Source organism: Bubalus bubalis, chromosome 22, assembly GCF_019923935.1.
Source record: "Bubalus bubalis isolate 160015118507 breed Murrah chromosome 22, NDDB_SH_1, whole genome shotgun sequence".
NCBI lineage: Eukaryota > Metazoa > Chordata > Mammalia > Artiodactyla > Bovidae > Bubalus > Bubalus bubalis.
The window spans coordinates 16,595,581-16,621,506 of record NC_059178.1 but is presented as its reverse complement, the minus strand read 5'-3'; the positions used below and the strand labels follow the sequence as shown (position 1 = coordinate 16,621,506).

General features: G+C 43.8%; 1 pseudogene; it reads right to left on the bottom strand.

The window, feature by feature from the left end:
* Positions 1-23,458: 23,458 nt before the first annotated feature.
* Positions 23,459-25,685, bottom strand: LOC123465291 (annotated as a pseudogene).
* Positions 25,686-25,926: the final 241 nt, after the last annotated feature.

The following is a 25,926-nucleotide window of genomic DNA, read 5'->3' as shown; positions in this document are numbered from 1 at the left end:
CTCCAACACCACAGTTTAAAAGCATCAATTCTTCAGCACTCAGCGTTCTTTACAGTCCAACTCTCACATCCATACATGACCACTGGAAAAACCATAGCCTTGACTAGACAGACCTTTGTTGGCAAAGTAATGTCTCTGCTTTTCAATATGCTATCTAGGTTGGTCATAACTTTCCTTCCAAGGAGTAAGCGTCTTTTAATTTCATGGCTGCAATCACCATCTGCAGTGATTTTGGAGCCCAAAAAAAGCTTGACACTGTTTCCACTGTTTCTCCATCTATTTCCCATGAAGTGATGGAACCAGATGCCATGATCTTTGTTTTTTGAATGTTGAGCTTTAAGCCAACTTTTTCACTCTACTCTTTCACTTTCATCAAGAGGCTTTTTAGTTCCTCTTCACTTTCTGCCATAAGGGTGGTGTCATCTGCATATCTGAGGTTATTGATATTTCTCCCGGCAATCTTGATTCTTCTCCCAGCTTGTGCTTCTTCCAGCCCAGCATTTCTCATGATGTACTCTGCATATAAGTTAAATAAACAGGGTGACAATACACAGCCTTGATGTACTCCTTTTCCTATTTGGAACCAGTCTGTTGTTCCATGTCCAGTTCTAACTGTTGCTTCCTGACCTGCATACAGATGTCTCAAGAGGCAGGTCAGGTGGTCTGGTATTCCCATCTCTTTCAGAATTTTCCAGAGTTTATTGTGATCTACACAGTCAAAGGCTTTGGCATAGTCAATAAAGCAGAAATAGATGTTTTTCTGGACTCTCTTGCTTTTTTGGTAATCCAGATGTTGGCAATTTGATCTCTGGTTCCTCTGCCTTTTCTAAAACCAGCCTGAATATATGGAAGTTCACAGTTCATGTACTATTGAAGACTGGCTTGGAGAATTTTGAGCATTACTTTGCTAGTGTGTGAGATGAGCGCAAATGTGCAGTAGTTTGAGCATTCTTTGGCATTGCCTTTCTTTGGGATTGGAATGAAAACTGACCTTTTCCAGTCCTGTGGCCACTGCTGAGTTTTCCAAATTTGCTGGCATATTGAGTGCACCCTTTCACAGCATCATCTTTTAGGATATGAAATAGCTCAACTGGAATTCCATCACCTCCACTAGTGATGCTTCCTAAAGCCCTCTTGACTTTGCATTCCAGGATGTCTGGCTCCAGGTGAGTGATCACACCATCGTGATTATATGGGTCATGAAGATCTTTTTTGAACAGTTCTTCTGTGTATTCTTGCCACCTCTTCTTAATATCTTCTGCTTCTGTTAGGTCCATACCATTTCTGTCCTTTAAGAAGCCCATCTTTGCATGAAATGTTCCCTTGGTATCTCTAATTTTCTTAAAGAGATCTCTAGTCTTTCCCATTCTGTTGTTTTCCTCTATTTCTTTGCATTGATCACTGAGGAAGGCTTTCTTATCTCTCCTTGCTATTCTTTGGAACTCTGCATTCAAATAGGTATATCTTTCCTTTTCTCCTTTGCTTTTTGCTTCTCTTGTTTTCACAGCTATTTGTAAGGCCTCCTCAGACAGCCATTTTCCTTTTTTGCATTTCTTTTCCATGGGGATGGTCTTGCTCCCTGTCTTCTATACAATGTCATGAACCTCCATTCATAGTTCATCAGGTGCTCTGTCTATCAGATCAAGTCCCTAAATCTATTTCTCACTTCCACTGTATAATCATTAGGGATTTGTTTTAGGTCATAGCTGAATGGTCTAGTGGTTTTCCCTACTTTCTTCAATTTAAGTCTGAATTTGGCAATAAGGAGTTCATGATCTGAGCCACAGTCAGCTCCCAGTCTTGTTTTTGCTGACTGTATAGAGCTTCTCCATCTTTGGCTGCAAAGAATATAATCAATCTGATTTCGGTGTTGACCATCTGGCGATGTCCACTTGAACTATCTCATACCTTTCCATTAAACTTACGTGGTACTTAGGTGAGTCAGAATCTGTTTCTGTTGTTGCAACCAACAATCAAAACTGATACAGAATATTGCAAATGACATATCTAGAAGATGAAATAAGCTAAGTCAAGATGGGGTGGGGAGCTGAGGGAGGACCCTCACCCCCATAGATCCCCATCCCAGGCAAGGAATATGATAATCCCTGCTACATGGTTAAACTATTAACCATGTATGATGTATATCATGACCCAAACCATGTGTTCTCATGGTTAAAGCTTTAGAAAATGCTTGGCAGAAAAATGTTGGCACACTGGAATACTCTGGTTACTTTTGTGTGCTTACATTAAAGAAGGGTGCACGGGCTTGTTGAGATTCTCTTTCTGCCTTCAGCGAATGCAACAGAGCCCTGGGGTTGAATAACTGTGCACTCTCCTGTACATGTTTTCAAGCTATTGTCTCCCAGCTCCAGATACATCCTTCTGCACTCTGCTCTGTGATGCCGGGCTGGGACTCTGAAACCCCTATTTCTCCTTTGCCTGTTGATTTCTGCTGATGAGGTGGGTCAGAGGGAGGCTAGGAGGCAAGATGAAGGGAGAGGGATTTGCCATTTTCAGCAGTAGTCTATAGTTTTTTTGGTCACTCCCCAAAACCTGACCTAGCAGGCTCCCTAAGAGGTCCCTTCCTCAGCTGAGTTCTGTCTCTGTGCTGAAATTAATGTCCTGACTAGGAAACTATCTGGGAGGATGAAGAGAAATAGGGAAGTCTGATTCCCAGGCTAAACACCTTCTATTATAAATTCACCCCAGTTTCTAGTCATGATTGTGTCAACTGCTAGGAAGCAGCCTGAGGACAGAAACAGTACTGGCTTTAGACCTGAGCAAGAAAGGCCCTGTCTTGATCACACCCTCATGCTTTAAAGCGTCCTACTCTGACCTTCCTCTGGCCATGCCCTTCCCCATGGGAATAATAGCCCAGGCCCACGGGACATGTCCACCTGGAGCCTGGTACCTCCTTTGAGACATGCTTCAAGCACCTCAGGTCACAGAATGTCCTTCCAAGTGTCTTGCGGCTGCTTCCTGGGCCTGTGAAGGCCACTGCCCTACAGCATTCTTCTGAATGGACCATGTGCTTCCAGGTTACACACTCCTTGACCTGCTGTTGCTGAGAGATGGCTGACAGAGGGCGTGGCAAACAGAGCTTGGATATACCCACTGAGTTGACTACATGCGGGCATGAGGCCCTGTTTAGCAGAGTTGAGTGGAAAGAAAAACTGGGAGACCATGGACCTCTTTTTGAGCTCTTGCTGCAGCCCCACAAATGTTAGGGGAGGGCCTGACAGGAAGCTGATGGTCCTGGATTCAAGGCAAAGGCAGACAAAGCCATTAAAATTAAACTGAGGATGGGGGGAAAGAACTAGGAGACAGAAATGGAAGGCTTGGGTTCAGACTCAAACACCATGACTCGCCAGTCAATGAAGCTCCCTCAGACGTAACGAGTGAGAGTTTATTAAGCTTTACTGCCAGACACTGCAGGCTGGACACACAGGAGCTTATGGTTTTCAACCTTAAGGCAAACTCGGGCCCCAGAGCCAATGCCAGGAGGGAGTAGGCCTCAAGGCAGGCTGGTCCCAATAGCAAAACCTGCCCGGTTGCCCCTCAGGTGTGGCAGGGGCGAGCCCTGGGAGTAGAGTCAGCCTGTAGAGCACAGGAAGGCCACACTGGCTGACGGAGGACTCACCCTTGGCCAGGGCAGTGAGTCAACAATCTGCGTACTTAACTCACCGTTTCTGACCAGCCAGGGGCTGTCATCTCCTCTTCCCTTTCCCCTGTTTTAAGTGGAAGCTTTCATTGTTCTCCTGCTCCTCCCCCATCATGGCTACATATTGGCTACATATTGGCTGTGGAGGCACATTTATCCTTTCTCGAGATTATAAGGAATATGTTTACCCAGACCTAAGGAGAAGGGTATTCAATAGACTTCTGATTTCTCCTGTGGGAAAGAGGTCTGAGCAGCGTGGTTTTCTCTCAATCAGGGACACTTCTGAAGTTGTGTATATGGGAAGAAGAGGGTGTGTATGCTGAGCAGCAAAGTGACCATGGTCTTTGTCCAGTGTGTGCCCATCTCTCACTTCTGACCCTCTGGTCACAGCCTTAAACCCCTGGCCACAGAGGGCCCTGGGGACCAGGTTAGAACAGTCACTGCACTTAATCACAGTCATAGATTCAGAAGGTCACAGGACAGCAGCTGCTGGAGCTGGTGGGGAAAGAGCTCCTTTCTGGCTGATGCAACTGCTGTCGGCCGCCATGTCCCCCAGAGTCAGAAAGTCCCCCCGGGAATAAGAGAGATAGAGGAACAGGTAGAGAGAGACAGAAAGTGTGTTCTAGAAGGCTCAACCCTCTGATTCCAGCCCCCTGAGGCCCCTATTAGTCCCCTGATTCCTACACATCTTCCTCACCTTTTGATTTTTTGAGCTTCCTCACCTTCTCTGCTTAAGCTCATGTAGAAAGAATAACTTGTCTCTTTCACCTAAGACTCCCAACTAATCAATCAATGCTGAACATTTGAGTTGAACTTTCTTAAGCCATGGACTTTTACAAAGTTATTCATTCTGTATGTATGTCTTTGACAACCAAATAAATTTTGCTGAGCTTTAATTTCACTAGTTTGTATTTCAAAAGAAAAGAGATAATTGTATTAATTAAAATTAAGTAAGAGTACAAGTGATGGAAACTGAAAATAACAATGACTTAAACTGGAGGGATGTTTCTCTCTCCTCGGTGGAGAAGTCTAGAGGTAAGCTGTCCATGACTGTCGCCCCCAGCTGCTCAAGAATCCAGGCCCCTTCTGTTATTCCCAAGGGAACCAATGGTTTCACCATTCCTGGTCTCAGGTTGACTGTTCTAGATCAGCAGTTCTCAATCAAGGGCATTCACCCCTCTCTGGAGGACAATAGGCAAAGTGTAGAGACATTTTTGATTGTAACAGTGCAGAGTGGGGGAGAGGGGGTTGGTGCCACTGGCATCTAGAGGTAGAGCAGCACATCCCAGAGAATCACCCACGCCCAGAATGTGAACGGTGTCAGGGTTGAGAAAGTGTTCCAAGTCTAGCTATATAGCACCAGAGATCCAAGAAGCAGGGAAGCAGACAGAAGAACAGGACAAAAGGCATATGCCAGTTTTCTTTTATGGGATGTTTCTAGAAGCTGCCATACAATCCAATTTAGATCCCATTCACCAGAACTTAGTCATAGCCACAGATAGCTGCAAGAGAGCTGAGAGAAAATGCAGCCCTTATTTTCAGCCGTTTGTGCTGAAAACATACACGAGCTGCTGGGAATGAAAAATCGGGGGCCAACGATCAGCCTGTGATTCAGTAATTACATTGGTCATGATATTTTTCAAATCACATTTGCCTTCCAGAAAATGTGTTAATCGCAAAAGAGTTGGAGGAGTTGGAGGACACTGGTCAGGAGAACCAACACACACTAAGGCCTGGAAATAAATTATCCAGTGTGTGACCTGGAGGCAATTCAGTTCATCTGATCAGGTAGGAAGCTGTGAGGAGTAACTCCAAATATGTGTAGAGAATGGCCTGGGGCAAAGCAATGCTCCAACTAGGGAGAGCAGTCAGAAAACCAGTGCAGTGAGCTGGTAAGAGATGATGGAGGTCCGATCCCAGGGTATGGCATTGGAATAGATAAAACACTGGACCCACACACCTATAACTGATTAACCTTCGGCAAAGGGGGCAAGAATATACATCAGAGAAAATACAGTCTCTCTGGCAAGTGGTGCTGAGAAAGCTGAACAGTTATATGCAAATCAATGAAATCAGAACACACTCACATACCATACACAAAAATAAACTCAAAATGACCTAGAGACTTAAATATAAGACATAATACCATAAAATCCCTAGAAGAGAACATAGGCAAAACATTCTCTGACATAAATTGTACAAAAGTTTTCTTAAGTCAGTCTCCCAAGGCAGTAGGAACAAAAGCAAAACTAAACAAATGGGACCAAATCAAATTTACAAGCTTTTGCCCAGCAAATGAAACCATAAACAAAGAGAAAAGACAACCTATGGGATGGGAGAAAATATTTGCAAACAATGTGACCAACAGGAGTTTGACTTCCAAAATATACAAAAAGCCCAAATAACCCATAACAAATAAAAACAAACAACCCAATCAAAAAATGTGCAGAAGGCCTACATAGATATTTCTCCAAAGAAGACATATAGATGGTTAACAGGCACAAGAAAAGATACTCAACACTGCTAACTATTAAAGAAATGCAAATCAAAACTATAGTGAGGTACCACCTCACACCAGTCAGAATGGCTATCATTAAAAAGTCTACACTTTTGATTTGATGGAGATTTGATGATTTGATAGAGGTTTGATGCAGAAATCAAAAGCCTTACAGACAAGCAAGAGTTAAGACTACTCAGCACCACTAAACCAGTTTTACAACAAATGCTAACAGTACTATGTCTCAGCTGACTGTGCTCGGATCATGAACTTCCTATTGCAAAATTCAGACTTAAATGGAAGAAAGCAGGGAAAATCACTAGGCCACTCGGGTATGACCTAAATCAGATCCCTTATGATTATACAGTGGAAATAACTCAAGGGATTCAAGGGATTATATCTGATAGACAGAGTGCCTGAAGAATTATGGACGGAGGTTTGTAATGCTGTACAGGAAGCAGTGATCAAAACCATCCCCAAGAAAAAGAAATGCCAAAGGGCAAAATGGTTGTCTGAGGAAGCCTTACAATAGCTGAGAAAAGAAGAGAAGTGAAAGGCAAAGGAGAAAAGGAAAGATATACCCATCTGAATGCAGAGTTCCGAAGAACAGCAAGGAGAGATAAGAAAGCCTTCTTCAGCAATCAGTGCAAAGAAATAGAGGAAAGTAATAGAATGGGAAAGACTAGAGAGCTCTTCAAGAAAATTAGAGATACCAAGGGAACATTTCATGCAAAGATGGGCTTCTTAAAGGACAGAAATGGTATGGACCTAACAGAAGCAGAAGATATTAAGAGGTGGCAAGCATACATAGAAGAACTGTACAAAAAAGGTATTAATGACCCAGATAACCATGATGGTGTGATCACTCATCTAGAGCCAGACGTCCTGGAGTGTGAAGTCAAGTGAGCCTTGGGAAGCATTACTAAGAACAAAGCTAGTGGGAGTGATGCAACTCCAGTTGAGGAATTTAAAATGCTAAAAGATGATGCTGTACTCAATATGGCAGCAAATTTGGAAAACTAAGCACTGGTACAGGATTGGAAAGGGTCAGTTTTCATTCCAACCCCAAAGAAAGGCAATGCCAAAGAATGTTCAAGCTATCAAACAATTGCACTCATTTCACATGCTAGCAAGGTAATGCTCAAAATCCTTCAAGCTAGGCTTCAACAGTATGTGAACCAAGAATTTCCAGAGTACAAGCTAGATTTAGAAAAGGCAGAGGAGCCAGAGATCAAATTGCCAACATCTGTTGGATCATAGAAAAAGCAAGGGAATTTCAGAAAAACACCTACTTCTGTTTCATTAACTATGCTAAAGCTTTTGTGTGGATCACAACAAACTGGAAAATTCTTCAAGAGATGGGAATATGAGACCACTTTCCCACCTCCTGAAAACCTTTGTGCAGGTCAAGAGGCAATAGTTAGAACCAAACATGAAGCAATAGACTGGTTCCAAATTGGGAAAGTAGTACGCCAAGAATGTACATTGTCCCCCTGATTATTCAACTTATATGCAGAGTCCATCATGCAAAATGCCGGACTGGATGAAGCTTAAGCTAGAATCAAGATTGCCGGGAGGAATATCAACCACCTCAGATATGGAGATGACACCATGCTAATGGCAGAAAGTGAAGAGGAACTAAAGAGTCTTTTGATGAAGGTGAAAGAGGAGAGTGAAAAACCTGGCTTAAAACTCAACATTCAAAAAACTAAGATCATGGCCTCCGGTCCCATCACTTCATAGCAAACAAGTGAGGAAGAAATGGAAATAGTGTCAGACTTTATTTTCTTGGGCTCCAAAATCACTGCAGACAGTAACTGCAGCCATGAAATTAAAAGATGTTTGCTCCTTGGAAGAAAAGCTATGATAAACCTAGGCAAAGTATTAAAAAAGCAGAGACATCATTTTGCTGACAAAGGTCCATATAGTCAAAGCTATGTTTTTTCCAGTAGTCATGTACAGATGTGAGAGTTGGATCATACAGAAGGCTGGGCACCAAAGAATTGATGCTTTTTAATTGCGGTGTTGGAGAAGACTCTTGAGAGTCCCTTGGACTGCAAGGAGATGAAACCAGTCAATCCTAAAAGAGATCAACCCTGAATATTCATTGGAAGGACTGATGCTGAAGCTGAAGCTCCAATACTTTGGCCTCCTGCTGTAAAGAGCTGACTCATTAGAAAAGACCCTGATGCTGGGAAAAATTGAGGGCAAGAGGAGAAGGGGATGACAGAGGATAAGACTGTTAGATGGCATCACAAATTCAGTAGACATGAGTTGGAGCAAACTCCAGGAAACAGTGAAGGACAGGGAAGCCTGGCCTGGTGCAGTCCACAGGGTCATGAAGAGTTGGACATGACTGAGCGATGAAACAACGAAACAAAGGAATTTCTCCAGGAAGAAAACACAAGAGAAGGAAAAGACCTACAAAAAATAAACCGTAAATCCAAAACAATTAAGAAAATGGTGATAGGATCATACATATTGATAATTATGTTAAATGTAAATGGATTAAATGCACCAACCAAAAGACACAGACTGGCTGAAAAGGTGAAAGTGATAGTTGATCAGTTATGTGTAAATGATGTCTCTGCTTTGAGACCCCATGGACTGTAGCCTGCCAGGTTCCTCCATCCATGGAATTCTCCAGCCAAGAATACTGGAGTGGGTAGCCATTCCCTTCTCCAGGGGATCTTTCCAACCCAAGGATCAAACCCAGGTCTCCCGCATTATGGAAATATTCTTTACCATCTGAGCCACCTGGGAAGCCCAGACACTAGCTGGGTGGGTACAAAAACAAGACCTATATATATGTTGTTTACAAGAGGCCCACCTGAGACCTAGGGTCACTTACATTGCAAGTAAGTGGATGGGAGAAGATATTCCACACAAATGGAGCTCATAAGAAAGCTGGAGTAGCAATACTCCTATCAGACAAAATAGACTTAAAAAAAAAAACAAGTCAAATAAACTGCCAGAGAGCTTCACATTTTGGCATAGTCTTCTAAACTTGGTATATTTATCTACTCCAGATCTGGATTCTGAATCCTGTATGGGTCATGTGTTATTTGTCAATATCATACCATCCACATTCCCTTCCCCTTCCCTCCTGGAAGCTGATGCTACCTTTCCAACAGATAGGAGGATCCTCTTGACAGTATGCCCTGGGAGCTTGTGACTGGGTAGTACTACAAGTCCTTCTACTTCTTTGGCTGGGTGATGAGCTCCAAGTTTAAGTGGCTGGAAAATTTTGTGACATATAGAAATCCTCTTTCTCCACAGATGATACAGTTTCAAGAAAACCCGAATGAAAGAAACACAAAGTTACTGGTGGCCTTGCATGTTGTTATCATACTTTATACATAAAAAGGACAGAAATATTTTTTAAAAAAGGCTACAAATAACAAATGCTGCGAGTGTGTAGAAGGGAACCCTCCTACACTGTTGGTGGTGATGTAAGTTGGTGCAGCCTCTATGGAAAACAGTATGAAGGTCCCTCAAAAAAACTAAAACTGGAGTTGCTATATGATCCAGCAATCCCACTTCTGGTCATATATCCAGACAAAACCATAATTCAAAAAGATAACATACACCCCAATGTTCATAGCAGACTATTTACAATAACAAAGACATAGAAGCAAACTAAATGTCCATCAACAGATGAATAAAAGAAAATGTGGCATATATATAATGGAATACTACTCAGCATAAAAAAGAATGAAATAAAGTTATCTTTTTTAGCAACATGAATGGACCTAGAGAATATCACACTAAGTGAAGTAAGAAAGAGAAAGAGAAATACCAAACATAGCATATGTGATATCTACTTACATGTGGAATCTAAAGTATGACACAAATGAAGTTATTTATGAAATAGAGATAAAGAGAACAGACTTGTGGTTGCCAAAATAGGGGAATGAGGAGGGATGGACTGGGGGTTGGGATTAGCACTTGCAAACTGTTATATAAAGAATGGATAAACAACAAGATCCTACTGTATAGCACAGGGAACTATATTGAAAATCCTATAACAAACCATGATGGAAAAGGAAGAAAAGCTGAAAAAGTGAAAGTGACTCAGACAGAGAGTAGAAAGGAGAGGAAAAAGGGAGCCATGGAGTCCCTGAGGCTGCTTCTATTTAGGGAACACAGGGAGGTAGAAGAATCAGCAAAGACAGAGGTAAATAAATTTGAGTAAATTATAACTTAAACACTTTAAAAAAAATAAAGCAATTTGGGATATAGAATTAGGATTTAGTGATCAATTTCACATGGGAAATAAAACAGTAGGGATAGTCAAGGATGACTGTCCTGGACAACTGAGGTCGTGGTGACATTCACTGAAAAGTGAAACACAGAAAAGAATCAAGTTGCTAGAGTTGGGGCAGCAAAATCCAAGTATGTAGAGGCTTTCCTGAGGCAGTGGCCACAGTGCTCTGAGCCTTGGGAAAGCAATTTGGACTGCAGGTGATAATTCAAACCACAAGTCAATAAAATGACCTCAAGGAAGCATGGGGAATGAGAAGATGAACAGGGGACCCCAGAGAAAATCAGCCTTTAAGCTACAACAGAAGGAAAACAGCACTAGAGAGGCTGAGGAGTAACCAGGGAGGTGAGAGAAGACCCAGGAGTACCAGCGCCATAGAAGCCAAAGCAGAACAGATTTAAAGAAGAGAGTACTGATCGTGGCTTCTGTTTCCAGAAGAGACTGTCCATGAGATTCTGCAACAAGGAGGTCCCTGGTGACCTTGGGAGGAAGAGCTTGGCATGGTGGGAGCAAAATCTGGCGAGCCCTGGATTTATGGGGAATGGGGGATACAAGTGGAGACAGTGAGTTGGAAAATGTTTGCAAATCTGTAGTTTCTTAAAAGAGAGACAGAGTGCAGTAATTAAAGCTGGATGAGAGAGGAGAGAGCAATTACTTTAAAGATGGGAGACACTTGGGATAATTTAAATGACTTAGATTTTATTGAGCACTCATCTGTGATCTCATTTGAATCTCATAACAAACCCACCTACAGATATGACAAATGACACTTAGAGAGGCTATTACTTGAGCAAGACAATGTGATTGGGAAGAGATGGCGCCATTTTCATTTCAGTCTGTGCTCTCAGCCTCTGTGCCAGGGAGATGCTCAATAAATGTTTATTGGCGGACTTTTCCTTTTTTATTTCTTCCTCTTAAAAAGGTAGCAAGTACCACCAAGTGACCTTCATGGACTCCACACGGAACAGAAGAATCACCCAGCAGAGCCCCAACCCCATTTCTGACCCACAAAATCATCAGGTGAAAGTGGTTATTGATTTAAGCCACTGAGTTTTGTTGTAACTTGTTCAACAGCAACAGAAATCTGGGAAACCCTTATGAGATCTGAAAAAGCTACCTCCTCATGTGTGCTCAGTTGCTTAGCTATGTCCAACTCTTTGTGACCTCATGGACTGTGTAGCCTGCTAGGCTCCTCTGTCCATCGAATTTTCCAGGCAAGACTACTGGAGTGGGATGCCATTTCCTATTCCAGGGAATCTTTCCAACTTAGGATCGAACCTGCATCTCTTGTGTCTCTTGCATTGGCAGACAGATTCTTTACCACTGGGAAGCTGCCCTCCTCATAGTTAGCACATAACGCTTTTTTGTTTTATAATCAGACTGTACATTAGGCAAAGTTTGTGTCTAGTGCCCTCCCAGCTCCTTGTCAATGCCTTTGCCCAACACTCAGTACTCTTCCACTGCCACACTCCAGTATCTCCCTGCAGACACCCTCCCAGATGTCCCTCCCCAAGATATCCTACACCTCAGAATCCTTCTTATCACCATCCTTCTTACCTCCCTTTCCCACTCTCCTGTTATCCTTTCCCTCTCTCCATTAAGGAGTCTTCCAGGTATTTGTACTTTAAAGGATGACTTTGGCAACCCCAAAGACACTCCAAGGTGGAGACTAAAAAGATATAAATTCAAAGAGCATCTCTTGGGGAGGTTTAGGAGGAGAGAGCTTGAGCATTCAGCAGTCTCCCTAGTGTGTCTTCTCCATGTTCTGCCCATAGCCTCCTACACCAACCAGAAGAAAACCATCAATTTTACACCAGAAGTGAGAAGATGCCTACTCCCAGCCCCCTCCGTTAGCAGTAGGTTCTCATTAACACTTGAAAAAAAGTGAAAGTGAAAGTCACTCAGTCCTGTCTGACTCTTTGCAACCCCCTGCACTATACAGTTCATGGAATTCTCCAGACCAGAATACTGGCATGGGTAGCCTTTCCTTTCTCCAGGGGATCTTCCCAACCCAGGAATCAAACCCAGGTTTTCCACATTGCAGGCAGATTCTTTACCAGCTGAAATCTAAAAAGGACTTGACACTTCCTTTCCTTTGAAGTCAGGGAGAGAGTCCATTAGCATAAATAAAATATTAATATTTTTCAGAGCCTCTAGGAAACATCAGTCTTTCCCTGGGAAAACTCTCTCTTCCAGCCCTGCTCTGATTATTAACTAAGAACCCACTAAAACTGAGATTAACTTCAGTCCTGCCTAACTGGCATATGAATAAGCATTCAGTTCAGTTCAGTTCAGTTCAGTTGCTCAGTCGTGTCCAACTCTTTGTGACCCCATGAATTGCAGCACGCCAGGCCTCCCTGTCCATCACCAACTCCCAGAGTTCACTCAGACTCACGTCCATTAAGTCGGTGATGCCATCCGCCATCTCATCCTTTGTCGTCCCCTTCTCCTCCTGCCCCTAATTCCTCCCAGCATCAGAGTCTTTTCCAATGAGTCAACTCTTCGCATGAGGTGGCCAAAGTACTGGAGTTTCAGCTTTACCATCATTCCTTCCAAAGAACACCCAGGACTGATCTCCTTTAGAATGGACTGGTTGGATCTCCTTGCAGTCCAAGCGACTCTTCAAGAGTCTTCTCCAACACCACAGTTCAAAAGCATTAATTCTTCGGCGCTCAGTTTTCTTCACAGTCCAATTCTCACAACCATACATGACCACTGGAAAAACCATAGCCTTGACTAGACGGACCTTTGTTGGCAAAGTTAGCAGTGTCTAAACAGGCCTTAGTAAAAAACGATCACTCTGGAAGATAAATGTCACTAATAGCTCCTATTGTGAGTCTGCCTGTAAAACCCCAGAGAGCTTCCTGCTTTCCAGTTTGGATCTCCTGCATCCACCCCAGGGCAGGTACCATTTCCCCCAGTGGCTCTGATGGAGGCAGAAAAGCCAGAGCCCACAAAACTGCACTAATCACTCTTTGTCCTAGGTGTCAGGTGTCGCATCCAGTGGCCTTACCAGGATCACTTGAAATACAAAGGACTGTATCTGCTAGAAAAGAGGAGGTTTCACAGGCCAGCACACACCTCCCACTGACCTGAGGCTCCCTCTACTCCCACCCTGGTCCTACCTCATCATTCCTCAGCTCACCCACTCCTCACCTGAAAAGGCACCCCTCCTGTCCACCCTGCCAATGCCTATTTATTCCTTCGAAGTCCATTTCAAGCCCCACCTCCTCTCTGAAACCTCTGTTGCCCACTTCTGTGACCCTTCCTTCCAACACTTAACTGCAGATGGCAACATGTGTCTGGTTTGGGTGGTTCCTGGAGGCACCTCCAGAGACCGTGAAATAGAATGGAGGCTGAACTCTGCCCAGCAACTGTTTCCCGACATTAAGTTCCTGGAAGACAAGAGTGGTGCTGCCAGGGGCCCAGCAAAGGGCAATGTAAATGGTAGACACATGATAAATGCTTCCGACTAAAGAGAAAGGGGATGGTACCGTCCAGTCGTTTGTTCACAATATAACCAGTAATATTAGTGGCTGTTATTAAGCCTGTGGTGGACTGCAGTGATCAGGACAGACCTGGGAGACGCCCTCCAAGCTGTAACAGTCTGAGAACTCCTCGAGTTTGAGAAACCGCCCTGGTGAAGGATGCTGCCCTCGCTGGGCGCCCGGAGGCCGAGGGGTGGGGACCCGCGGAGGGTGTAACCTCGGGGCGGGCAGGAGGGGCCTCGGGCTGGCGAGGCCCGTCCCTGCCACGCCCTGCCCCGTCTGCAAAGTCGCTCTTAAGGCCAAAGGACTCAGGCCCCGCGGAGCCTGCGGCCGGCACTGAGCCGTGCCAACGCCTGGCGCACAGGTCTGCGCGGGGAGCGACAGAGGCGGGAGCCGGACCCCAGGGCCCGGTCCTCCCAGCCCGGTGGTCACCGTCTGCAAGGCCGGTTTTCCCGGCGATTTGTCGGGAGTCCCCCGCCGTGATGGTGGCTGAAAACCTGCCCGTTTAGATGCATTTTCTTAGGTTCAAACGTTACCTTCCTTAGGGACCTTCTTTAAAACTGAATTTTAGTATAAATTGGGACCACCAGTTTCTTTCCTTCCTAAGTGGCTGATAGAGGAACTCTGAGAAGAAAGCATTCTTGGGGCGGCGAGGGGGTTGCGGTGGGGAGGCCAGGGCAGGGCGGAGGTGCTTTGGTTGCTTGGCTAGTTGGCCTTGCTTAGCTGTGTGGATTTGGTTGTACATTTCCCCCTCTAGATCTAACGTGTTCATCTGGAAGAAAGAGAGAGAGAGATAGGACTAAATCAAACTGGCCCCCTTGACCTAAGAAATCAGAAACTCAGTGGTGAATCAAGCAAACTGTCTTTCAACAGGTCCTCCAAGAGATCTGATTGATGCTCAAGTCTGCGAACTGATGGACTAGATGACCTGCAGAGGAGAGAAGACAGCTCTTAAGTCTTAGGATCTTAAGGCCCCTTCAGGCCCTTACTAATCTGGTGCTCATGAAACTGTCCAGTCCCTTAAGTCAACAGACCTACTCAGATACATAAAACTGCCAAAACTTTCCTTAAGGAGACTTATTCTTTGAAACTGTGCTTTATACCTTGTTCTTCCTTCTTCTGCTATTGTCTATCTCCTGTCTGTCCTTCAGGACTGTTTCAGTGATCGCCTCTCCTAAGATGCCCTCCTAATACCTCTGTTTCCAGGTCAGGTGTCTCCCCTCTGTGCTCTTTCAGCACTTTAGAAATATCTCTGCTACATCACTTGCCTTTTTCTGGTCCCTGTCAACTAATTATTCACAACCTGAAAGCTGAGAGTTATGTTCTATTCAGTGGGAATCTTTAGAACCTCAAACCCAGGAGGCAGCATCTCAAGTAACCCTGAGAACTGCTGCAAGGAGTTGAAGGGGGAAGCCAGGATGTATAGGAGTTTTTCAACAAAGGGCAGGTCTTCTGAACATCAAAGATTATTTTTAATTAAAACCAGACATCTCAGGTCAAGGAATTTAGCATTTTTCTATATATGGAAGAAGTAAGAGCCTGGGCTCACTGAAATCATTCCTTTTATATGCACCTCCACTATCTGGGGCCAGTATTTTGTTTTCATATCCTGAGTTTCCTTAGGGTTCACCACAGGGAGTGGCTGCAGTCTGATGGCTGCTAGATGGCAGGTATTCTTTTCCTTCCTGAGTTCCCTCAGGGCTCACAAGCTCACCATAGACTGTGGCCACAATTGCCAGTGACTGTGACATCCTTTGTTTACTGATGTAGCAGGCACTATTTCATTTCTCATCCTTCAGAGACTAAGCTGGGCATGGGCAGAGACTGGTTACTTCTGCACACTCAGTGCCTGACCCAATGCCAGGCACATAGTACATCTCAGTAAACATTGCGTGCATGAGTGAATGGATGACTTAAATCCTGATGCCAGCTACCTGAGGGCTCAGAGAATGACTTTTGATTCTTATTAATCTCTCATCATTGAGTGTTTAATGCTCATGATATAAATACCCAGTAAATGCTTAATCAATGCTTTATAGAAAATTTATAATCCAAGTACTTTCACATCTGTTAGCCCATTTGAGGCTCTTAACAATTTAATGAATTAGGCTATGCAGTTACTCTTTTAACCATTTTACAGCTGAGAAAATGACTCGGATAGTAAATGTCTTTCTTTGGTTACCTATTTCTGCAAATATTATTTATTTAGTGTCTCCTGAGCATAGAGAATTGCAATAAACAATGGGAGATACAAAAGTTATTAAGGACACGATCCTTGTCTTCCAGAAACCTGTATTCTAGGAAAAATAAACCACAATACCAAACAATGTGTAATAAATCCAATCTTGAGTCAGTCCATTAAGACTCTAGAAAGTTTGGTAGACACAGGGGTCATGGGTGGTAGAGTGGCTTGTGGCAGAGGCAGAAATTGCACGAAAACTGGTCAGAAGAGGATGTGAATACATATGAAGAAGAAGGTCTCTGGAGAGAAGGAACTAGATTAATAATTGAACAGGGATAGGAGATGCAGCATAGTCAGAACAGTGACTGACAGTTGTTGCAGAAATCTTATAAAGGGAGATATGGGGCCACCACACGTGCTGCTGAAAGTGGGCTTGATGGCATTGCTCATTTGCTTGGTTAGTTTTTACTGTGTATTGGACATTATGTTTGAAAAATAATCAGTAGAAACCATTTGAGACCTAAGATGCTAGCTTCTTCCAGATAGAATTTTTACTTGCTCTGCCAGGAAGCTAAGGACTTCAGCAATTCAAGGTCAGGTTAATCCCAATTCAAGGCTTCAGACTCTTTGGGCCACCTGTGTGACTCAGCCAAGTTCACTTCTGGTTTGCCTTAGTGCTACAATGCAGCCCTCTGGGGCTTCAACACTAAGTGCCAAGTAACTTGCCTGGGCACCTACTCTGGAAAAGAAAGCATAAACAATAGAGTCCAACTTTTGGACTCCTAGCTACTACGTCAAAATATAGTACATTTCTCAACTTCCTCTGGAGCAGCAAATGCTGCCCTCCCAGGTAAAAGTAGCTCTAAATGCCAAACTCACCTTTCTAGATTTACATCTTCTAGATTTTGGTTTGTTAATTCCTCCTTTTTGGTGTTCTGCAGGGAAATATTTTTGTCAATATTTTCTTCAGATTTTTTTAGTTGTTTTCAGAAGGAAGATTACCAAGTTACCTAGTCTTCTTCTAGAAGCAGAAGTCTTATATATAGGCTCTGGACAGAGAATTTTTGAGGAATGGAGGGACACAAGCAGAGAAATTCATCAGAAAGTGTTGTATAGCTTGTATAGCAACTATGTCTCAATTTTTTTTAAGTTTTTAAAAAGTAAAAAGAACGTGGTGTATAGGATTATTTGAGAAAGTTGTTGAGGGAGTCATTCAGTTCAGTTCAGTTCAGTTGCTCAGTCGTTGTCCGACTCTTCGTGACCCCATGAATTGCAGCACGCCAGGCCTCCCTATCCATCACCAACTCCCAGAGTTCACTCAAACTCACATCCATCGAGTCGGTGATGCCATCCAGCCATCTCATCCTCTGTTGTCCCCTTTTCCTCCTGCCCCCAATCCCTTCCAGCATCAGAGTCTTTTCCAATGAGTCAACTCTTTGCATGAGGTGGCCAAAGTATTGGAGTTTCAGCTTTAGCATCATTCCTTCCAAAAAACACCCAGGGCTGATCTCCTTTAGAATGCACTGGAGGGACTCTCAAGAGTCTTCTCCAGCACCACAATTCAAAAGCATCGATTCTTCGGCACTCAGCCTTCTTCACAGTCCAACTCTCTCATCCATACATGACCACAGGAAAAACCATAGCCTTGACTAGACAGACCTTTGTTGGCAAAGTAATGTCTCTGCTTTTGAATATGTTATCTAGGTTGGTCATAACTTTCCTTCCAAGGAGTAAGCGTCTTTTAATTTCATGGCTGCAGTCACCATCTGTAGTGATTTTGGAGCCCAGAAAAATAAAGTTTGACACTGTTTCCACTGTTTCCCCATCTATTTCTCATGAAGTAATGGGACCAGATGCCATGATCTTTGTTTTCTGAATGTTGAGCTTTAAGCCAACTTTTTCACTCTCCTCTTTCACTTTCATCAAGAGGCTTTTGAGTTCCTCTTCACTTTCTGCCATAAGGGTGGTATCATTTGCATATCTGAGGTTATTTATATTTCTCCTGGCAATCTGGTTTCCAGCTTGTGCTTCTTCCATCCCAGCGTTTCTCATGACATACTCTGCATAGAAGTTAAATAAGCAGGGTGACGATATACAGCCTTGATGTACTTCTTTTCCTATTTGGAACCAGTCTGTTGTTCCATGTCCAGTTCTAACTGTTGCCTCCTGACCTGCATATAGGTTTCTCAAGAGGCAAATCAGGTGATCTAGTATTCCCATCTCTTTCAGAATTTTCCACAGTTTATTGTGATCCACACAGTCAAAGGCTTTGGCACAGTCAATAAAGCAGAAATAGATGCTTTTCTGGAACTCTCTTGCTTTTACCATGATCCAGCAGATGTTGGCAATTTGATCTCTGGTTCCTCTGCCTTTTCTAAAACCAGCTTGAACATCTGGAAGTTCACAGTTCACGTATTGCTGAAGCCTGGCTTGGAGAATTTTGAGCATTACTTTCCTAGCGTGTGAGATAAGTGCAATTGTGCGGTAGTTTGAGCATTCTTTGGCATTGCCTTTCTTTGGGATTGGAATGAAAACTGGAGGGAATCATTAGAGAAATAAAAATAAAGAAAAAAGGTCCTTTTCATCCGTTTCCTTCCTTTGCTCTAGCCAGTGAGCATGCATGCATGCATGCTCAGTCGCTCAGCTGTGCCCAGCTCTCCACAACCCTGACTCTCCATGATCCCATGGACTGTAGCCTATCAGGCTCCTCTGTCCATGAGATCTTCCAGGCAAGAACACTGGATGGGGTTGGCATTTCCTCCTCCAAGGCTCTAGCCAGCATAAAGGATCAAAGAAAGTATTGCATTAATGCTCAAATTTGTACTTCTAATCCTAGTTAAACTGATTGGACTTAAAAAACAGGCAGCTTGTCTAACTTATTGCTTCCTTGTTGGGGAGCCTTCAACTCCAACCGTAAACTCTGCCAAGAGGAAAGGGAAGCCTAAATCACAGATAGATTAACCCCGCTCCAGGAGCACTCACTGAGCCAGTGTTCCTGCTCTGAGAGCCACCTCAAGCCACACTGGGGCAGTGGGTGAGCATGGGGAACTGAAGCAGAAGGTTCAGGGCCCTGGGTGGACCCCCAGGCTACCTGCTTTTCAGGACTGTGGGTGCTGGAGGCTTTGCTAAATGGAGAGGGTGGCAGGCCCTGCTGCTGAGACAGCATGGCACCCACCTTCCACCTCCTTTCCTTTTCTGTGCCCACTATGGAGGATAAGATAGCTAAATATCTAATGTCTGGTCTCCCTTCATCTTCGAGTGGTTCTGTGATACAGTTCTGGCCTTGTTCAGTTGCTAAGTCATGTCCAACTCTATGTGACCACATGGACTGCAGCATGCCAGGCTTCCCTGTCCTCCACTGGCCATGAAATGTAATCAGAAGTTTGGTGGGAGGGTTCTGGGGAAGCTTTGGCTTTCTTGATAAAAGAGGCTGAACCAATCCTGATACCAATTCCAGAATGGAATACATATGTGTTGCCTGGAGTTGAGCAGCCATCTTGTGAAGAGACACCCTGAAGGGAAAGGCCCAGAAAATCTCTAAGACCCAAGGCCTGACATTGCATTCTTCTTATATGAGGTACAAAACAAAACACTATTTGTTCAAACTTTAGTGATTAAGTTTTCTGTGATTTGCAAATGAAACACTTCTAACTTATGTAGGGAAATTTCAAATGCTGGGACCCAACATTAGAGCAAAATCACCTCTGGCTTTAGAATGAAAACACAATCAAACAGCAAATGTGAATTGAACCCCCTGTAAATCTAGTACTGAGGTAGTTGGCATTGTGGAAATCGCCAAGGTAGCAAGCAGTGAACAACGAGGTGTTGACTAAAGAAAATTGTCATGACCTAAAAATTGAGAGTTGTTTTATTTGGTGGAAATTTTCAGGACTTAAGCCCAGGAAGCAGCATCTCAAGTAGCCTTCAAGTAGTCCTCCCAGGAGTTGGGGACGGGGGGAAGGGGTGGAGGAGACAAGTTATATAGAAGTTTGCAACAAAGAGCAGGTAGTCTGAACATCAAAAGTGTTTTTGTGAATTAAAGAAAACCAGATATCCCAAGTTAAGGAATTTAGTGTTTTCTATATATGGGAAAATGAAAGAGCCTGGACTCATTGAAACCATTCTGTTCATATGCATCTCAGATATCCTGGGATTATACATCCTAAATTCCTCAGGGCTCATTACAAGGAGTGGCTACTGCTTTGTTGTTGTTCAGTTTCTAAGTCATGTTCGGCTTTTTGACTGCAGCATGCCAGGCTTCCCTGTCCTTCATTGTCTCCTGGAGTTTGCTCAAACTCATGTCTGTAGTGTCAATGATACATCACTCCCTTCCCTTCCTGCTCTCAATCTTCCCCAGCAACAGGGTCTTTTCCAAAGAGTTGGCTCTTTGCATCAGGTGGCCAAACTACTGGAGCTTCAGCTTCAGTCTTTCCAATTAATATTCAGGACTGATTCCCTTCAGGATTGACTGGATCGACCCCCTTGCTGTCCAGGGGACTCTCAAGAGTCTTCTCCAGCACCACAGTTCAAAAGTATCGATTCTTTGGCACTTAGCCTTCTTTATGGTCCAACTCTCACATCTCTACATGACTACTGGAAAAACCATAGCTTTGACTATATGGACCTTTGTCAGCAAAGTGGTGTCTCTGCTTAATGGTGTCTGCTTAGTCTGCTGCCTAATGACTCCCAGATCATGTAGGTATTCTCCTTCCCGTGTGCCCTGGAGAGGTGGAATCTCTGATGATTGTGACATCCTTGTTTACTGATATGGCAGGAAATACTTCATTTCTCAAAGGGACCTCACATTTAATTGGGAAATATACTTAATACAAATAAAACCCATTTATCAAGTGTTAGAAAGGCTTTTAAACTTGATGGGTTTTGACATCTTTTTCTCCATGGTAAAATCACAGCAAAACACAAAACAGAAACTCATATCTGCTTTAAGAATTGGTACTTAGGAGTCAGTCTGATTGGCCTCTCCAAGTCTTTGATGATTCATGGTTGAAGTTTTTTGTTATTTCACTGAGTTTGATTTGACAATTGAGGAAACCAAGGGCTCCCTGGCAGAATAGAAGCAGCTTGTTCTTAAAAATGTAATAAGTTTATTGTGATGCCTGAAAGAAATCTACATCTCAAGGGCCATTTTTGAGGCTGTCTTTCCACAGAGATCAAAAGAGAGGAGTAGAAGATGACACGTTAAGTTCCATGGCAGCACCACTCATTGGCAGAGGAGACCAAAGAAAGTCAAAATACTCAGAAGTAGCAGGAGCCAGAGCAAGGTTCATGGAGGAAATGGGACTTGAGTAAGGTTACGAAAGATGAATAAACCCAAGTGGATACATGGTTCCATTGTCCATCAATGGATATTTGGCAATGTCTAGGAACAATTTTGGAGAAGGCAATGGCACCGCACTCCAGTACTCTTGCCTGGAAAATCCCATGGATGGAGGAGCCTGGTAGGCTGCAGTCCATGGGGTCGCTAAGAGTCAGACATGACTGAGTGACTTCACTTTCACTTTTCACTTTCATGCATTGGAGAAGGAAATGGCAACCCACTCCAGTGTTCTTGCCTGGAGAATCCCAGGGACAGGGGAGCCTGGTGGGCTGCCGTCTGTGAGGTCGCACAGAGTCGGACACGACTGAAGTGACTTAGAAGCAGCAGCAGCAGCAAGGACAATTTGAATTTCAACCAGTGGCAGGAGTGGCATCTAGTAGAAAGCCAGGGATGCTGCTAAAAGTTCTCCAGTGCTTAAGACAGCCCCCAGTGGAAGTGGTGAATAGACCTGCATAATAGAAGAGAGCCAGAAAGCTCCTACTACCCTGCCTAACTTTCTTTCCAGGCTCAAATAGTATGCACCCTATTATTTTAGAAGAAAAGCTATGACCAAACTAGACAGCATATTAAAAAGCAGAGATATTACTTTGCCAACAAAGGTCTGTCTAGTCAAAGCTATGGTTTTTCCAGTAGTCATGTATGGATGTGAGAGTTGAACTATAAAGAAAGATGAGTGCCAAAGAACTGACGCTTTTGAACTGTAGTGTTGGAGAAGACTCTTGAGAGTTCCTTAGACTGCAAGGAGATCCAACCAGTCCATCCTAAAGGAAATCAGTCCTGAATACTCATTGGAAGGACTGATGCTAAAGCTGAAGCTCCAATACTTTGGCCACCTGATGCAAAGAAATGACTCATTGGAAAAGACCCTGATGCTGGGAAAGATTGATGGAAGGATGCTGGGGTCCAGCCCCGGTGGATCCAGGGAATTCGAAGCGGGGACGGCGTCGGCGAAAATCAGGAAACAACTGCTTAATTAAACGTTTATTAAGGATATAAGGAGTGGTGAAATAAGGAGAGCTCAGCAAAGAAATTCAGTGAAGAAAAGAGGCTGAATAAAATTCCAAAGCAGGGAATTTACATCACCTACGAAGGCCGCAGGCATCCTCCCGTTCTCCCGAAGGAGAGGAGACACTAAGGCCTCCCTGGTCAGATCTTAGAAGCCCAGGCAAAATTAGTAGGCTTGACGAGCTTCCCTGCCTCAGAGGAAAAGTTCAGCTAGAAGGTGAAAGAAAGAATGACATGGGGAGACCAAATTTCGGTGAACAAAAAAAAAGGCATACTTTATTTTCCAAAGTAGTTTTATACCTTAAGTTGTGCATAGAGGATAATGGGGGAAGGGGGTAGAGTCATGCAAAGACAGCAGTTCCTGATCCTTATCGAAGCCAGGCTTTCAAACTTATCATATGCAAAAGTTTAGGTGATTTACATCATCTTCTGGCCAGGAGGCCTGTTAACATTTTAAGAAACTTATTTTTCTCTAAAGGTGATTATTCTAAAGTCAGGCGCCAGCCTCCAAAAAGCATTGGATAAAGTTGCATTCCTACAGGGCAAAGGTGAGGTGGGCTCAATCAAGAAAAGAATTAACTCAAGGGTCCAATGTTACAAACATTGAGGCTACTACTTACATTTCTATACACCCATTATATCAATCACTACACCGCCAAGGACACAGTAGGTAAGGGATATGGAGACTTCGCAGCAAACATTGGCCCAACAAGTGAAAAACCCTTCACCAATACAATTTCTAATCAATCTTTTAACTACTCAAAGGAATCTGTGTTTAGATAGTTTAGAACATCTCCTGCCTCTCACAGTTGGGAGGCTCTGAACAATCACATGTTGCCGGAAAAAACCTATTCAGGCAGGCTAGAGGACTTCCAAAGGAGTTTGTAGGTTGAAACACTGTCACACCCAGGAATTACTAACTGGAGCTGTAAGCTAATGCTTTTTTCAGAGAGAGGTAGTGGGGGACAGCCCCCCGTAAAATCAGAGGTGTAGATGAAAGCACAAAGCAGAAAGTAGGCAGACTCTGGTTTTGGGGGTAGATGCTTGAGAATTTCCAGGGAGACTCCTGAGGCTCGATCCCGCCTTTACGTATGCCAAGCCTCCTTCCTCAAGACCTTTGCCAGGGGCGGAGCTCGCTCCCCGCATCTCCCCCTTTTTTATTTCTTAAAACAGCCAGATGCAGCTCAGTCGCGAGCTTCTGAATGTTCTGCTCAAGAATCCTGACAATACAAGGAAGAATGATTATGAGAAGCAAAATTAAAGCACCAGCAGCAACGTATCCAAGGATATTAGACAGAATGTTTTTTCCTGAAATGAAGTTAGAGAAAGTGTGGAAAAAGTCATTAGCTGCTCCAGCGGCGGTAAAATCCAGTTGAGAATGTTCCAGGGTCTGTATTTGATTATGAAGTTTCCCTAAGTCCAGGCCAATGTCAGAGCTGTTTCAAACACCTGAGATATGATTTTTGATTTTTTCCCATTCATAATCTGTCTCATTTACCTTTAAAGATGTCACGCATATCCACCGGTAATCAGTGTGGCAAGACAGAGCCATTTTCACTTTTAAAGCCTGTAACTCAGTCCCAATATGCATTATTGCCTCTTCTAAGGCGTCTACTCTCATCTCCAATTTTCTATCTGTAACTTCCTGTGTTGCTAGAGTTAAAGAGACATTTTTAGACATAGCATCAACATATTGGGCAGTATGCACTTGTTGAGTCAATGATATTGCTGCCGCAGTAACAGAAGTAATTGCTGTTATCAAAGCTGATATTCCTAAAATAAGTAAGCCCACAAATCGCCGTTGTCCCATTAAATTTTGTAGTTGTTGTAACACGGCGAGGCCGTAATTGTCATACAGTGGCTAGTCACTGTCGCAGGTATCATGAGATAGGGTGGGCGTTGTAACACCACAAAAGAGCAGACATTATATTGAGGGGTCAAACAAGATGAAAGCATACATTGTTCACAAGTTACTATATTAGGTCCACCTGAATAATTCATGCATACATTAAGTCTCTTGGAGTCATTAGTAAAAAGAAAAACATAAGGGGAGGGTAGACAAGCTAAAACAGAATAAGTAGAATTGCTATCTGGGCGGAATAAGGAAACAGGAGCAGTAGCAGCAAGGGCTCTCCAAATTTCAGGTTGCCAATAGGTCTGTTTCTTAGTTGTATAAGACAGCATAGGAGGAACAAATTGATTACGATGCCTTCTAGTGGCATGTATTGGCCAAGGAAGAGGAATCCTACCCCAATTCTCGAATCTGCCCTCAAATGTATTATTGGCTAATGGATCCTCACCTGGATTTGGGTTGCTCCAATCCTGAATAGTATAATCTCCACCTCCTGGTATCCTATAGTCAATCCTTGAATCATAAGTACAAGATGTCCAAGTTGGATACCCTGTACGACTGTCTATGGTGTTCCATACTTTGTCTGAAGGAGCAACCTTATAACAATTCGGATATTTTGGTGGGGATTTGAAATGCAGGGTTACATAGGGGTCGAGAATCCCAGGCATATGAGCCAATAATACCCAAGCTGACCGATGACGTTAAGACCAGGAATCTGTTATAATTATTTTTTTAAAGGCCTCAATACATCCTTCTTTGGTGGGGGTAATAAAGCTTCTAGGGTCATTGGGGAAGTTAAAGCAAACAGGGAAATCACCTGTTAATCCCCTGAAGGTATAATTGAAGTTAACAGGATATTTATCTCTAGTGTAAGAAGTATAGGATCCTCCCAAAAGCTGGGGTTGGTCTGTGTTGACCTGTATAGGCTCATTATTCCAAGTAACAACTTGGAAAGTTGGAGGATCTGGGAGATACACCCAATATTTGGTTGGAATAGGAGAGGCGCTTACCTGGCAGGAAAGCAAAGCAAGCATGGCAATAAACATTTTCTCAGGAGAAGCTGGAGATCCCTGTAAGGAAGCTATTCCCTGTGCCTGGTGGCAGAGTGTTTTTATTTGTCCCCAAGTGGGTATGGAGGCATTCCGGGTCGCCTGAGTCAGGCAGCCTGACACCCTTTTGTGAGGCAAAGGATTGGGGGGAGCAATATCCTGTATGTGAAGTTGAGACATCTGCTTGGTGGGCGGATCCGTTCCTTGCTCATCCGGGATCTCTGATGTCAGTTGTCCCGACGCTGGCAGCGTTTCCCGTGCTGGCGGGGGGGAGCGAAGGCAGAGGAGGTCCCTTCCTTTTTCGGCATCGCAGTGGCCGGGGAATCCGGTATCCGAGAGGCTGAGACATGGCGAGTCAATCTGTCTGGAACCCAAATTGGAGAATCGGCGTCCTGTGGAAAAATGCAAGCATATCCTCGACCGCTGGTTAGCAATGGGTCGGGGCCTTTCCATTGTCCGGAGAGGTCCTTCCATTTAACTAATGGTTTTGCATTCAATTGCTCCGGGCACCAATGGTGAAGCATTGCAGTAGTTCCAGCCGAATCGGCATTTAAAATATTTATTATGAAAAGAGCATGTTGCAAGATTTG